General features: G+C 42.3%; 1 protein-coding gene across 1 annotated transcript in view; it reads left to right on the top strand.

The window, feature by feature from the left end:
- Nucleotides 1-2,070: 2,070 nt before the first annotated feature.
- Nucleotides 2,071-15,459, top strand: part of Btbd3 (BTB domain containing 3) — a 28,513-nt gene continuing 15,124 nt past the window's right edge. The window contains exon 1 of the mRNA XM_028754954.1: nucleotides 2,071-2,195. The gene's annotated coding sequence lies outside the window, so the exon portion shown is untranslated. The remainder of the gene's footprint in view (nucleotides 2,196-15,459) is intronic.

Genomic DNA, 15,459 nt, shown 5'->3' with positions numbered 1-15,459 from the left:
AAGCAAAGCTAGAAGACATTGTATTTCTTATAATCTCTGAGACTTTTCCATCTGTCCTTTATATTCCTTCTCTTTATTTTTTATCCTATATTAATTATACATATTAACGGGCATGGCATTTTTGTATACATACATAATTCATTTTAATCATATTTAGCAACTAAAATCTTTTCTTGGCTAATTGCTCCCATAGACACACTCTTCTTTGTCTTTTCTTTCATTGTATGCCTTTTTATTTTATTTTCTTCTCCTTTTTTTTCCTTAGGAGCCCTGAAGTTTAGTTAGAGTTCTTCACAGGAACGTGGGTAAGGAGTTATTTTCTGGACCTGCCTGGAACCAATGACTATATCACTGAAGGAACAGTCTCTCCATCCCCTAGCAACCGAAATTGAATTCATAACCTCAGGGAGGGGTAAGGCCTGCTGAGCTCTTTCCTGCTCCTTGACAGAGTGTTGATGGCTCCAACCTTGAGCAGGCCTTGTGCTGATAACCATAGTAACTAACAACTCAAGGATTTAAGACCATGTCACATTCTATAATAAGTTACTCCTTACTCCTCTCTTATATTCTTTCCAGGATTTACTTCAGAATGTCCCCTGAGCCCTTTGGAGGAACGATACAGATGTTCCACTTAGAGTTCAGCTTTCGACAGTTACTCTCAGTCCTTTGAACAGTTACAAGTCTCTGCAGTAACTGCTGCCTTTTTGATCAAAGCTGACAATATCATCAATCTATGAACATAAAAAATATTCAGAAAGCACTTGACAGATATGACACATCATATCCAGTTAGCAAAATGACAACAGTAGCTTTTCCACTAGGACCCAAGATCTTCTAGTCACAATTTTTTGACCAAGTCTATATTAGCAGATGAAGATTTCTTCCTGGGAAGCACATCCCCCCATTTAAAACAAAACAAAACAAAACAAAACAAACAAACAAAAACAAAGAAACCAAAGACCAGAAGTGTTTGGTTATCCCCATAACAGATTTGCCATTACTGCACCAGTGAGTCCAGCTTGCCTGGGCTGTTAGTAATGTAGCCTGCAGGCTCCACAACCAAGACTGTTCATGGCAGTTCTCCCTTAGCAGCTTGTGTAGCACCTTCTGGTATAGTATAGCTGGGTTTCTTTATGTTTTGCAACCAAAGTAGGAGTGGTTTCTTCAGCAAGCAACAGTAACAATAGTTTGTATTGCTTTATGGGCCCCTGGGACCTTGTTGACCAGTAACTCTTGAGAGTTGGTTCACCCAAGTTCTGTCTTAATATTCTTGAACTTAGGATTCCACTACTTCTCACATAGGAGATAGCTAAGCATTTCAGACGTTATACCTCAAAAGGCCAACACAGGATTCCTCTGTCTCCCATTTTAAGCAAATCCTATTTATTCACTATTGGAATCTTGGGCTAAGCATTCAGGATTATTTCTGGAGGAGTTTCAACTACATTTCCAGCTGCCACTTTAACCCCCCCAAGCAGCTTCCAGGAAATTCTTGCCTTTGAGCGTTCACAAGCAAAAGAGGCAAAAATTTTGCTCTTGTGTTTATCTTCCCCAACAGGTAAGTTTGTCTTCTCACTTCAGCTCTACCCGTTTTTCCATGTCTCAACTAAGCTTTCTTTAGCACTCCAGCCATTCTCCTTCCTTCTACGGTTGAAGAGCGTAGTTGATGTTTGCTCTTTTAAATGTTAGTGATCTCTTGTTCATACACCTCTCTCATCAGTCTAAAGGGAGTTCCAAAATCAAAGGCAACACGTCTACTACTCCGAAAGACTGCTCTGGAGTCTGCAAAATAGATGCTCCATAAGTATTTCATAGCTGATGTAATGAGTGAGCTGGAGGAAGAAGTGGCAGTTTGTGGGACAAGGACACAGAGGTCTCCAGTGAGACTAGTCCTAGCTCCTTCCTATCCAGTCTTCCCAACAAGTCTTCCAGAATCCCCGCCCACTACTCTCAGGGCTGGGGAAGGGGAGGGCTCTGCGCATGCCCCGTATCCAGGGCAGCCTCCGGGAGCGCCTCCCGGCCCCTCCTGGCGCTCGGGCGTGCGTTCACGGTCCCGGGGAGCGTGCCCTGCGTGCGGGTGCCCGCCTCGCCCGCCGGGCTCTGGATCCCTGAGTTCCCGGACCGGGCCTGCGGAGCGGGCACCTGGTCGAAGCTGCGAGCGGCGGTAGCGTCCGTGGCCACGCAGAACGCTCACGGTGAGTGCGGGCGAGTGGCGGGCAGCTGCACGCGTGCGCGGCGTGGGCCCAGGCGGGGGCGCGCGCCCGGAGGCGGGAGTGGCCGAACGAGGGGGCTCGGGCGGCGACAGGAGAGGGGAGCGGGGGCGTGGGGGGCGACGAGATACCGGGGCTTCTTGTGGGGTGCGGGTCCCAGGGCGCGGAGCAGGACGGCCGACGGGACCCCACAGGGCGAGGCGAGCCTGGCCGCGACCGGGCAGACGACGTGGGCCAAACCAGCTCGGTGGGGGCGGAGGTCCGGGACAGGGTGGCGGCCACCTGCACCGTGCATGGCCGAATCCGTCCGGAGCGCACCGAGAGCACCTAGGGGCCTGAGCAAACTTCTCCCAAGAAACTTATTGGGGCGTGGCCGACGGGGTCGGGGGCTGGGAATTCTGAGGACCCACGCCCTGCCTTTTCGCCCTGATCCTTGCAGGTGCGCCCTCGCCGGGGTCCTGTTGCTGCAGAAGTGCATCCTCCAAGTTCTCAGTGCCTTGCAGAACCCATTCGCTCTAACCTAGAGGTTGAAGTTTGGTGGCTTGGTTGTTCTTGGTTGTTCGCTGCCTGGGGAAGGAAAGACTTGCTGCCTTTATCTCAAAGAAAGTATTGTTAGGGCGTGCTGCTTAGTCTGTGTGTCAAGCAACCTATTGTCCCATGTGCGCGTGCAGAAGACTAGCTTATTCTATTTGGTTATTTACTTGTTTTTGAAGAAGGCCAGTAGAGATAAGTGGGCTGTTTCTTTTTGAAATACTCCCGCCGCCTCTGTAAATCCTGCCCTAGGATAGTTCCTAAACTTGTCTATGCGGGAGATTCACAGGGGAGTTTTAAATCTCACGTGCTCCCATTGACTAATTCAAACCCAAGGCATTTATTTGAAAAAGATCTGCATGTAATTTTAAGTTCAGAGACACTGGTTCGGTAAGAGAAAGTCAGGATTTTAGGTTTTACAAAGTAGTAGTAGCATTCGGTTTGTAATTGCTGGGATGAAACTCCAGTTCACTCCTCCTTGTTCCGAACACAGAACAGCGGTTTTGTTTTCCACTGGGAAGGGGGACAAACGTCTCGAAGTGCACAAAAGTGGTTTGTTTCCCTCAGTGGAGGGAGAAAACTTCCTAACAGACAAAGTCAAAGTTGAGTTAAACTGTATGACGCTGGCGTTTTGAATTCCTGTAGAAACTACCCCGTGGCCCCTTGTTACAGCCATGAGGCTGTCTATCTCATTTTAACCTTTCCTCCGAAACCTCTAACAGGGCCTCATATTTAATGTACCTCAGTCTCTGGGAGAATATCCCTTTTTAGGCTTCTTGAATCTAAAGGGTTACTGTGGGTTTCCATAGCAACGGGTCCTCCAGGGGAAGTGGGCGGGACTTGTTACCGTTGGGTTCCAAGCAGGACTCTTCCTTTTCATTCACCCTTGTAAGTTCTTCGGCCTCTTTGCAGGTAAAGCTGAGGTTGTCCGATTCCAGGTTTTGTTTCTGAGATAGAGATTTCCATGGAAAGCTACTTCTCAGCGCTGAGTAGTCCTTACCCCTTCCTGAAACACTCATCTGCCCACACTTGATTTGTTTAGCAAAGTTCCATGTTCCTAACACTTTTCCTTCCTCACACACAAACCTGTAAATTGTGAACGATGTCTTTTAAAGCACTAAAAAATTTTATGTTTTACCAATTTATAAACATGAAATATACAGGCAAAGCAAAAAAAGGAAACGGAAAAAAGGGAAAAACACTCTCTAACAATTTGTGAGGGAAAATGCCACTGTCAGCGTTTTTTACGTTGTTTCATTCCTAGAAGGTGTTTTCCAAGACTATTTACAAAATTCAAAACCACTGTGTAATAAAATACTTTAAAAATGACAAAGGGAAAGAGGCACAGAACTCCTTCCTTCTAGCAACTCACATTCAGAGGTTTAAAAACAAAACAAAAAACCCAAAACAACCAACCAAAACCCCAATGAAGCAGGATAGACATATGTTAGGTATGTGTTTGAGACCTCACTGTAAGTAATGAGTGTTGCTGCAGTGATTTTGAGCGTGTATTGGGCTTCTTCTCTTGTTTTTGTGTGGGAATACAGTTTCTGTTAACTTGCTGTCAGCTGAAGCCTGCAAGGCTGTTACCTTTGCACTGTGGAAAGGAAATGTTGCTGGGAATCTGTAGTCTGGACCTGGCAACCTCATGGTGCTGAAAAAAGATTTATTATTATTATTTAACCCAATTACAACTTTCCCCACTACACATTAAAAAAACTACCAGTCCCAGTCTAGTACAGTAAAAGATCTTTGAGGACAGGTTTTAATATGCTGTCATTGATAGGCTGTTTTCAAAAATTATTTGTAGCTATAGCTGAGAATTTCTGCTGTTTCCAGGGTTTTTAAAGCATCTTAACGCAAACAGCATTTACCTTTATTTCAGGCTTTGGGGGCCTGCTGCGACAGATAGTAAGGAAATTAAAATCATAGTCACATCCCCTGGCTGTCACCATCTGTTAACCGCTTCTCCCTTCCATTTGGCTTTTTGTGTTTTCCTATAAAAGGCCAGACACAAAGTTGGCTTTTTAAAGTTTCTGTTTGCTTATGGAAACAGTCTCACTACATAGCCCAGGTTTGCCTGGAACTCATTGTGTATTCCAACTATCCTCCTGCTTCAGTTTCCTGAGTACTGTGATTATAGGCATGTACCATCATACCTGGCTCTATGTACTTTTAAATAAAACATTTTAATTAACATTATCTCACACATGTCGACTCTGCCTTTAAATCATATGAATAAAGGTTTTTATGATCGATAGACCCATTTGATTTTTATTATTTAAAGGGTTTTTTGTTTTGTTTTTAAATACTATTTCTATTTTCAACACCCAGAATATACTGTTGTAAGGCTTAGATTGGCTACTTACTGGGTGGCCTTAATTATTTACTGTTTACCCTTTCTTAGGATAAGGATAACTGTAGTGTGGGGCTTTGGCGAAATGTAGTGAACCGACGAGACCAGCATGGTGGCAGAGCATGAGGGTTCAGTGCAGTCCAGGAAACAAGCACAGCTTAGGTCAGTGCCCTGTGTGAAAGTCTTAGCGTCTATGATTTGTTGGGCAAGAGTTACAGTCCAAGAACCAGGTGAACTTTTTTTATGGTTCCTGAGGCTTGTTAACTTGCTTTTGCAATAACGTGTCCCTTCCTGATCTACACTGTGGCCAGATGTTCCAGAACTCCAGTGTTTAAATCCATCATGGTTGTCTATAAAGATTGATTTAGTTTTAATATACTTTATATCTATTGAAGTTGGTGATTTATTGCTTTTGGGAGTTGTCTGTGCTGGTACCAGTCCTACTTTGCTTTTAAATGGTGATTTTTTTTTTAAAAAGGTGAGTTAAATGCATACATATATACATACATGCATATAATTATTCATTTCTTGTTTTGGCTTTGGGTCTTTTGAAGTGGAGTCGAGATTTATTGAAAACTGCATAATGATTTTAAGAACAGGGTTTAAGAGGAGAGGTACTCATGAAGCAAGGCCTAGATGGAGATATTAATGTGGGCCCATCCCAGAAGAGTCACGTAATTGCTCATTGGTGATTTGTGTTACGATGTTTTCCAAACAACAAAATGCTTCCATTTCTTTAAAATAATATTTAACCCATTTTTATATTCTAGTGCACTGCACATTATTATCACAGTTTTATTCTTCCATGTTTTTAAATCCAGTTGTCTCTTTTGTTCTTTATGATTTTTTTCTGATAAACAGTTATGTTTGACAAGTCCAGGGGTAACATGAACTAAGCAATAACTGTAGAGATTTGAATCTGTTAGCTCTTTTTCCATCAGTGTACCAATCCATATCTTTATGCCAAAGTCTTAAATTTAGAATACATAGAAATCTGGTAGATAAGGTCATGTGATTTAAGAAATTCTTTTATTTACCTAACTTTTAGGATAAAGATACTAGATTTCAATTAATCCGTAGTGTTGTAAAGGTCTCCCAGATTTGTAGTATCAGTGGCCTTCTATGCCAGTCTGTTAGTCTGTCTCCCAAGTGGTAACTGAATGAAAATAAGAACTTGACTCCTTCCAGGTATGGTTAAGGGGAAGGGTTTATTGTAGATACAAGGGAGAGCATAGCCAAGAAGCAACTGGAAGAGTCCAAACTGAATTGGGCCAATCCAAACTGAATTGGGCCAGCAAACTGAACTGGCCCACGAGAGGAGAGAGTTGGGGCGTGGGTGTGAGAGGGAGAGAGGAGAGGACCAATAGAGCATGTGGGAACCAAGAGAGAAGCCAAATGTCCATGTGGCCAAGTTGACTGAGGCTGTATGGGATCCGAGTTTAGGATAGGGGAGGGGTAAGCAGAGCTGGGAACCGCCTAGGGACTGAGTGTGACTTCTGCCAGGTTTCTTTGAGACCTGACAGCAACCAGTTTAGGCTGTTGGTTTTTCCAGCATATTTCCCAGACTTTACTTGCTATGTGTTCTTCTTGGACCTGCCAGAATAGTCTTTCAATGCCCTCCACTGAAGGAGCATCTAGAATTTATGGAGGAGTTTGGCTGGCTCTCAGCATCCTCTTTGCGTAGTTTGGTAAACATGTTTAATTTTCTTGTTGAAGAACACGTCTGTAGTCTTGGGTTCTGGAACTGTCAGTGTGGCACAATGAGAAGATCTGCATTGGAGAAAGAGGTCTCTGGTGTTACTTCAGTGGTTTATGTGGAAAGGACCTGATTGGATGTTGAAGCCACTGTCATTTAAAGACCGTGAAGGTGAATCTTGAGAACTAGAAATCACTGCTGCATTTGGCAAGCACCAAGCTCTTGTAGAGTGGTTTGTGTTCCTGTTGGGAGACAGGAAAGGTCTTCAGACTTCCCATCTGCTTCAGCAGAATTCACTTTCTTCAGCAAGGCCTGAACTTTTTCTGCTGGGGCTCTTTGTTTTGTTCCTTTTGTACTTTGTTTATCAAACTGGCTTGTCAGTGTGTGGTTTCGATTGCCTGTTACTCCAAAAGCATTGCATCTTATTCTCTTGGGTGCGCATAATGACACTTGTATTTGCTCTTTTGTAATAATTACATTTTAAAATTTGGCCTTTTGGCAAGTTGCGCTAGTATTTTGTAGTCTTATAAAATGCTTCTGGGATATGATTGGTCACTTATATGAACTTGTGTTTCATTTTGATAGACAAAAGAAGAGAACAGTTTGACTTTTGATTTGTCATGGATTCATGTCAGGACGAAGCAATTTATCCTTGTATTTCATTTACATTTAAGACTTTTTAATACTTCAAAGAATGGTATTTGAATGTTAGCAAATGGCCATTGGCATCTGTTTCTTAAAATATCGAACTGATTTGAGTCTCAATTATCAGTTTGGATCAATTCCATCTCTGCATACTTCTTTAGAAAGTTAAATTAACTAGAAGACTGAAATGTAACATATTCAATCACAATCATGTTTTCTTTGATGTGGGACTCGAGTCACTTACTGTGGGTTATTTGGAAGAAAATATTCCTGGTTACTAAATCCTCACCTCATTTATTGACAGCTTTGGAAATAATGGGCCACCTCTTCTTGAGTCACTTATGTAGTTGACTTGTATAGGTACTCCACGGCTTCCTCCTTTACCATTGGTCTTTTGGGTTTTTTAAATTCAGATTTTCTTAATGTATGTTCATTTTCTCGTTTTTTACTAGCCTGCTACTTTGAAATAGACCAAAGCTTACTTCCTACCAACCTCAATGAAATACAGTATTTTAATACAGTACAATGAACTTTCTTGCAATTTCCAAATGTGTGTTATTACCTGCTCAGAGAGCTCCAAGAACTTTTTTCACTAAATTGCCTTAAATAAGACAGTCTTAACAAGCCCAACATTGAGTAATCTTTCTCTGTAAACCTGGTCTGTCAGCAGCCCACTTCCTTTCTAGGGCTATTCATTCTAAAACCATGGATGTTAACTTGACTTTTCTCTCCTAGACCTACATCTGGGATTGTTCAGAACTGTTCCTTCAACCAAAACTGTGGGGAAAATTTAAAAAGGCCGCCACAGCGGTGGGGTGGCCCCGGAGGGGCTTCCACCACTGTGGCGGGTCCCACATTCGGAGGAAACTCTATGGTTCCAACGGCCTGGGGGCCTTGGCGGCGGCAGGCCCCAGTAACACGAGGAAGTCCTTGGTTCCAAAAAGGTTTATTGTCATGGCGGATGATAGATGGATCTAGGCGTACCCCCAAAAACTCAGGGCAGTCCCGAGTTACATAGGGAGGGAGAAAGGGGGAGGATTGGGGGAGGATCTGGGGGAGGCATGTTTAATTTGCTCTGCCCTCTGGCCTTCATTAGTATGTAAATCCCTAGGGCCTGAGGCCTATAGCGTGGCCTATGTAGTAATTCTATGGAGACTGTGACCGCTTTTTCAGGATCCTGGGTTCTGGGGGCCGTCGAATTCCTGCCAGTTCTCATGTAGAATCTCGCCCAGAATCTACAGAGTCTCGGGGTTCTAGGCACCTGCTCCACCGTGATCCAGGATACCCTTACACAGTCCCACACAAACCCAGAAAGTAGCCCCTTTCCTTCCCTCTCCTTTTAGCATCTTTGTCTCTTTCCTATCAATTCCTGCTGGTACTACTGCAGTGGCCTTCCAAGGGAAAACCAGTCTCCTTTCCTTAACTTGTTCCTATCGACAGAACTACCAGAATGGTTTCTTTCTTCTCTCCTTCCTGTTTGCCTCTGCTCTCACCTCTTCTACTTTTCCTTGTTGTTGTACCCAGGGCTTTGCTCAATGCCAGAAAACTGTTCTCTCTGCCACTCATCTATGTCCTCCACACCAAAATGGTCTTTTCAAACTTCAAATCAGTGTAGGCTTAAAACTCTCCAGAGCCCTCTGTGTCACACAGGCTGGGTCCTTGTGATTCATGTCGCTTACACAATCCTGTCCTAACTCTGACCTTGCCTCCCATTTCTCCTCTCCCACTCTCCACTCCAGCTGTTCATCCTAACCTGCTAACCCTTGAACACAGTAGGCACATTCCCATTTAAGTCTGTGTGCTGGACTTATCCCTCTGTCTGTAACATTACACACTCCCGTCACTCAGATCCCTGCATGAGCTCCTCACCCCCTTCATGTCTCTGCCACCTTCCACCTTCCTTAGCGAGCGCTAACTCGCATATCGAGCACTAACCTGCATAGAACCTTAAGAGGTACACGCTGTCCTTGTAGTGTGTGGCTTTTCTATAGCATAACTTACCTCCTAAATTACATATAAGATATCATTATTTTGGCTTTTCCACTCCTGTTATACTCTTGGAGTTCTGGAAAGCATGAAATTAATGTTTGTCTACTGTCGCAAATGCCTACCATCAAGAGGATGTACAGTAAATATTTTTGTTGGTGAGTATAGTCGTCTTACTCCCTTTCCCTCCAGTGTATTTCTAAGAAAATAGTATATGTACAACCCTTTGGCATTTGTGAGTCTAACACTGACGAGTGATCGTCCTACCAGCAAGGATGAAGTTCAACAACATGTAGCTCATGGTGAGCATAATGCAGAGTGGCTCTGAGGATTAAGTGGGATTATTACCTGTGAAGTACTAAATTATACGGATGTGGATGTGTGAGATCAGGTCATTTAGCTGTCAGGAAAGCTGCCTCAGCCTCCCTAGTCCCATCTTAATTATGTAGATTCTAGAATCTTTAGATGTCAGTCTAGTAGGGTAGGAGTAGTTCTGCCTAAGATACCTTTAAAACATGCTTGAGTGTCTTGGTGTCTCTCAGTGATATTCTGTCTCTGCTTAGTTCTGTACCTCTGTTTCCCCCCCAACCCCCTCTGAGATTTTGGTATCAGGGCATCTTTTATGTGCCCCTTAAGTCTGTTTTCTTCTGGTGCTCTTCCTGAAATCTCTTCAGTGACATGATTTTGAGCCTGCAGAGCCATTCAGAGGCACGTTATTAGATGTAATATTAAATCTACAAAAACAGGTCTGGGTTCTTTACTTCGAGTTTCCAAAGAAGGGGCATTGCTGTCCTCCTTGCTTTAGTCACTAGTTGCCATTTTAGTTTGCTTAGTTTGGGTCCTTCAACTCTAAGAATGCAATAAAAACTCACCCCCTTTCCTTTTTCTGTGGAAACTTTGACCTTCAGATTCATACTGTGACACACACACACATACACACACCTACCCCCCCCCCCCCCCGGGGGGGGGGCTAATTTTAAATCATGGTGGTGCTCTAGACTTACTTGAAAACAGTAGCTCTGTTATCTAAATCCAATTAAGGACTATTTTTATTGTTTTATTTTTCTCTCATGATGTGTTTAGTTCCTTATATGTATGGATTTTATGGGTAATAGTAATCTGCGTGTTTAGTCAGATATTGTAAACACTTTAGCCATGATCTGCACATGGAAACCTCCTGCTAAAGAAGCATTGTTCTGATGAATTTGCCTTGTCTTTGAAACTGGTTAGATCTACATCTTGTTATTAGGAAAACTTAATAGCATAGTTACAACTCACTTTATATTGAGTTTTTTATAGTCAGCACTGTTGTCCAAAACCAAAAGGAAAGAAAGGCTTGACCTCTTGGATGGTGAATCATGTTTCCTGTAGGTTCAGCCATTAATGGGTATTTCTTGGAAAACCCACCTGTTAATAGGTATCTACCTTGTTAAGGGTCTCTTGAAGGTAGTTTGCTCTTTTCCTACGCCCTATGAAAACTTTTGGTTTTATTATTTTTTAATGTACTCATTTATTTATCTTGTTTTGTCTGTCTTGAGTTGCTACCTCACTTCTCTGTATCGGCTGGTTTTGTTCTGTTTTATTTTGCTTTGTATTTTATGTCATATTCCAGCTCATTACTGAGGGACTAACTTTGGCCCTTGGCTGCTGTTATATTTTAAGTCTCTGCATAGAGAAGGGCTTCTAATAAAAACCACCAGCCACTTTTTTAATGTTTGTTAAAGGAAAATGTAAGTAGTTTAAAGTCAAAGTGCTTTTACTGTGACTTAGGCTGATCTACATGCCTAAATAGCCTGGAAATCCATTAAGTTCTTAATCTTACTATCAGCATTACAAATGCTGAGAAGGTTCCCAGAAGCATCTTTTAAGGAGGAGGGTTCAGGCTTCAAGGAGCTGCTGGCAGAATCTCCTCCAATGCCCTTCCCCCTGCTTCCTGTCCTGCTGTGAATACTGGGGTGAGTGCAGCCTCTTCACTCACCCTCTCTGTAGCTTAGGGCCGTAAGACTCTTGAGTGCTTGTAGCTAGAGAGTGTCATTTGGAAAGTGGATTGTTCTGAATGTGGCCAGCAATGGAGAGAAGAGTGTGTGGCTGACCCATCTCCACGTTTCCTCCACATGACGTCAGCACATAATTAGTCAATGCATATAGCTTCTTTATTTGAATAGAAGTTCCAGTTAATTTGCTACTTACCCTTCACTTACTGTTTCTGTGAGATCCATTCATGTCTCCCCTGAAGTCTTTAGCTGTTTTCTTTTCATCAGTGTCATGAACATATCCACACGGCTTGCGCCAGTCCTCAGCTGCTGTTAGCAAATTGCTCTGGCATGGCCTCTAAATCACCATCAGGCAGGATGTACCTGACTATGTGAAAGGGTCTTTTTTTTTTTTTAAGTTTAACTGCCATGTAGATTTCCAAAACAATGTTGGTTAACTTTTTGTACCTTTGTCATGCTAAAAGCTATTAGATCTTCTTGTACTTTGGATGGATTTTTTTTTAATCTGTTTATGGGGTTTTTGATATATATCTCCTTTTTTTAAACCAGTGTGTGATTCTGTGCATTGTGGTTAGACAACGCTGGTTCACTGAGTTATGTAAACCTTTTAGATGTTGGCACATTTCAGTATATAGTGTCAAGAAGTCAGACAATACTATAGCCACTTACATCATAATAGTGTTAATTAATCCCTGGGAAGTTTTCTGACTTTTGCTGAGAGGCATGAAATTCACCATTGGCAGTAAACATTGTCAGTTTTTCTTGAAATGCCAGACTTAACTTCTTTTGAGAAACTGTCAGAGTCTTGATAAGCACACCTTGCAAATTCTCTCAAGTAACAATGGCTTACAAATGCTGCAGGTTTGACTCACACAAATTCCACAAAAGCTTCAGTTGAGGCAACCATTCTCTTTCAGTTTCATCAAAAATGCCATGTGCCAGCTTCTTGTTTCATAACGTGGTATGAAAAGGTGTATACTCAAGCATTGGACTCATTAAATCGGATGTTTACTGTGGCTTCTCTTAGATGCCATGAAGCATTACATTACTTTGGTGATAGCTAAGAAACGTGAAGGTGGGCTACCCCTCAGTCATGCATGCTGCTCACCAGTTGCCTACATGCTAGTTGTTGGTGTGGCTAGGGAGAACGAGGAAGAGGAAGGGAAAGTGATTTACTACTTTGGTATATCTTCCCTTCCTCATTCTAGTGTCCCCTGGGGTGACCTTCCACAGGCTTTGCATGATAGTGAAGAGTTGAGCCTTGGAACAATCTTTTCCCTTGGAGTTTGTGAAGAAGATCCTCCCTTCCTTTCTGTTTGTGGTACAGAGCTCTCCTGTGGAGACTTTGAGTTCTGCATCTCTACTGCCAGATGCTGCTCTGGGAGTCTCTCACTGCTGCCTCTTTGAGCTACTTCCCTTAGCAGTGCAGTTCAGAAGTCTTTAAGATACATGAAACTTTTAACCAGGTCTCCACAGAATGTATTTCCATACTCTCAGAAATATACTTTTTTTAGCCAGGAGAATTTACCATTAAATTTCTTTTCATTTTCTTTTTTCATCCACCAAAATAAAGTTCATCTTATCCCAGTATTGTGAGGGAATGTATAGATTTGAGCTGAACTGTATATCTGCCTTGATTCCCTATCACACAGCTGACAGATTGACACAAGTGCTTAGAACAAGACACAAATGTAAGCAGCATACCGTTCCGTCTGTTAGGAAATGATCTGAACCTAGACATGCACAGGTGGTGGTTTGCTGGGAAGGCATGAGTTTTTGGACTGCTCTATTCACACATGTCTATTTGCCTGGTAGATTTGAAGATTGGGTGTGTCTACTGTAGTGGAAATTCATCCATTCAATGTTAAATACAGATGAAACACATGTCAGAGCCACAAAAAGTCTTTTTAATTATATTTTTTGGGGGTTATTCATGTGCCTGCTTTGCTTCTTTCATGTGGGTCATAGAATTTATCTTCCTTTCTAGTTCATTAAATTTCTAAAACTCTCTACTGGTACTATAAATAAATATGCCCAACCATGAATTGGGCTTGGTTGAAAGCAGCTTTGTCCTGGTAAGTGATCTTGCCCCTGGTTAACCCACACTTTTCTGTGAATATCTGCATTACATTAGATGTTAGGCTTGTAATAAACCTGAGCCCTACTTTAAGCACATGTAGGGACTTCCTTTAGATTGAGCTTTATTATTTTCAGTTGCATTAGCTACAAGCTAAATGTAGTATTATAAACTGTATGTGTGTTTGGACTTGTTTGGGAGAGCCTCAGGATACATTTACTAGCTGGAGGCTCTTTGCCACTGCGCCTAGTTTAAGCTTGCACTTTAGACAGTTGGAAACACTTAGACCCCAGTCTCAGGCCGTTTTACCTCAGGATCAGTTGCACTGCATACATTTAATATAGACTGCTAATGGGACTTGGACTTGTTGAGCTTGAACTTTGCTCTTATGTAACCAGATAATGCAGGTGTGTGGGTGTGGCCTGTTAGCTCTCTCAATAGAGATATGAGATACAGCCCCAGAGAATGAACTCTAATCTGGTGACATAGAGGAAGGTAGTGCAGTTGAATGTGGAGAGTCGAAATGCAGAGGAGTCCTGGACTGCGAGGTAAAGAAAGGAGCATGCTTGTGATCAGCTTATGGGAAAGGGGGCTTTGAGAATGACAGGATGCTGGAGAGCATTCGTACCATGAAGAGAGAAGAGGACAAGTCAGAACAGCCCTGGTGAGTGAGTCGGAGTGGGGTCATAGAGACCAGACAGAGCACATTGGTCTCTATGCCATTTAATTTTATCTCCTTGATTGATTTTATTTTAAGTTTTACTAGAGGCTATTGGTGTAAGCAAATAGTGAACCCTTGCTAGTTCCATGACATGCCCACAACTGCCTATGTAAAGAGAACTAGCTGACTTAGATATAAATTATGTTCTGTCTTTAAAGCCTAAGGTTGGCTTTGCTCTGATTCCAGTTGTCACCACACTGACATGGATCTCCTATGAGACCCGAGCAGCTGTAAACTATGTCAAAATGTGATATTAAGAAAAGTTAAGAGTTACCCCCTCTGAAGATGTATGCTAACTTCAGTGACAGTTAAGGGCCACAGCACATGCTTGTGTCTGAGAGTTGTGTGACGTAGATTGGGGAAACCCAGATCTAATAACACGTTCTTGACTTTTGAAAAAGAGACACATTTTAAGAGCAGTTAGATTTTTATTTTTACCTGTGGGTAGTACAAGGACTGACTTACTTAAATAGTATCCTTATCACAAAAAAATAAAACTTACTAAGCATATTATTGGAATTGAACTTTTGTTTCAAACACCTTATTTTCTTGTTCTATTATAAGAAACCAAGTTAAGTGTGCACATTCTTCAGCATCTATTCATTTTACAACAGCATGAGAAGGGGGAGAAACAAAGGGATGCTTTACCAGTGCCACCTTATTTCCTGTGGCAAATGGAGGTCTCTGAATATTTCTTGGTGTTGATGTCATTAAGGGTAAAAAAAATTTACAGTGCACCATACCTTCATAACATCTTTACCATACCTTCATAACATCTTCCACAGCGCACCTAAGAATTGCAGTTTGAAGCTAATTAAAAACGCAGACCAGGAGAGATGCTCTGGTTGTGGAGAGTGCATATTGCTTTTGCAGATGATCTGGGTTCAGTTCCCTGCATGACCACACGACAGCTTCCTACTGACTGTAACTTCAATAAGTCATTTTTAATTTGAATTTAGAAGAGATTTTACTCTGAGCATTTGCTAGAAGTTAGTTTTTACAGTAGCTCCATCATATGCTTCTTTTGCAAGAGAATGTTGTTAATAATTTTGGTAATGCATATATCTTCTTAAAATTTCATTTGAAAGTGTATGTTTCAGAGAAGGTTTGTTAGAACCAAGCATGGGGGTCCAAACTTCAGATCCTAGTACCCAGAGACTGAGGCAAAGATATTGCTCTGAGTTTGAGGCTAGCCAGATCCATGTAGCAAGACCTTGTGGAGGGAAGGAAAGGAGGAAGGGAG

This window comes from Grammomys surdaster, unplaced genomic scaffold (genome assembly GCF_004785775.1).
Source record: "Grammomys surdaster isolate TR1022 unplaced genomic scaffold, NIH_TR_1.0 129, whole genome shotgun sequence".
NCBI lineage: Eukaryota > Metazoa > Chordata > Mammalia > Rodentia > Muridae > Grammomys > Grammomys surdaster.
Note: the sequence above shows the minus strand (reverse complement) of the source record. Positions and strands in the feature narration are given on the sequence as shown.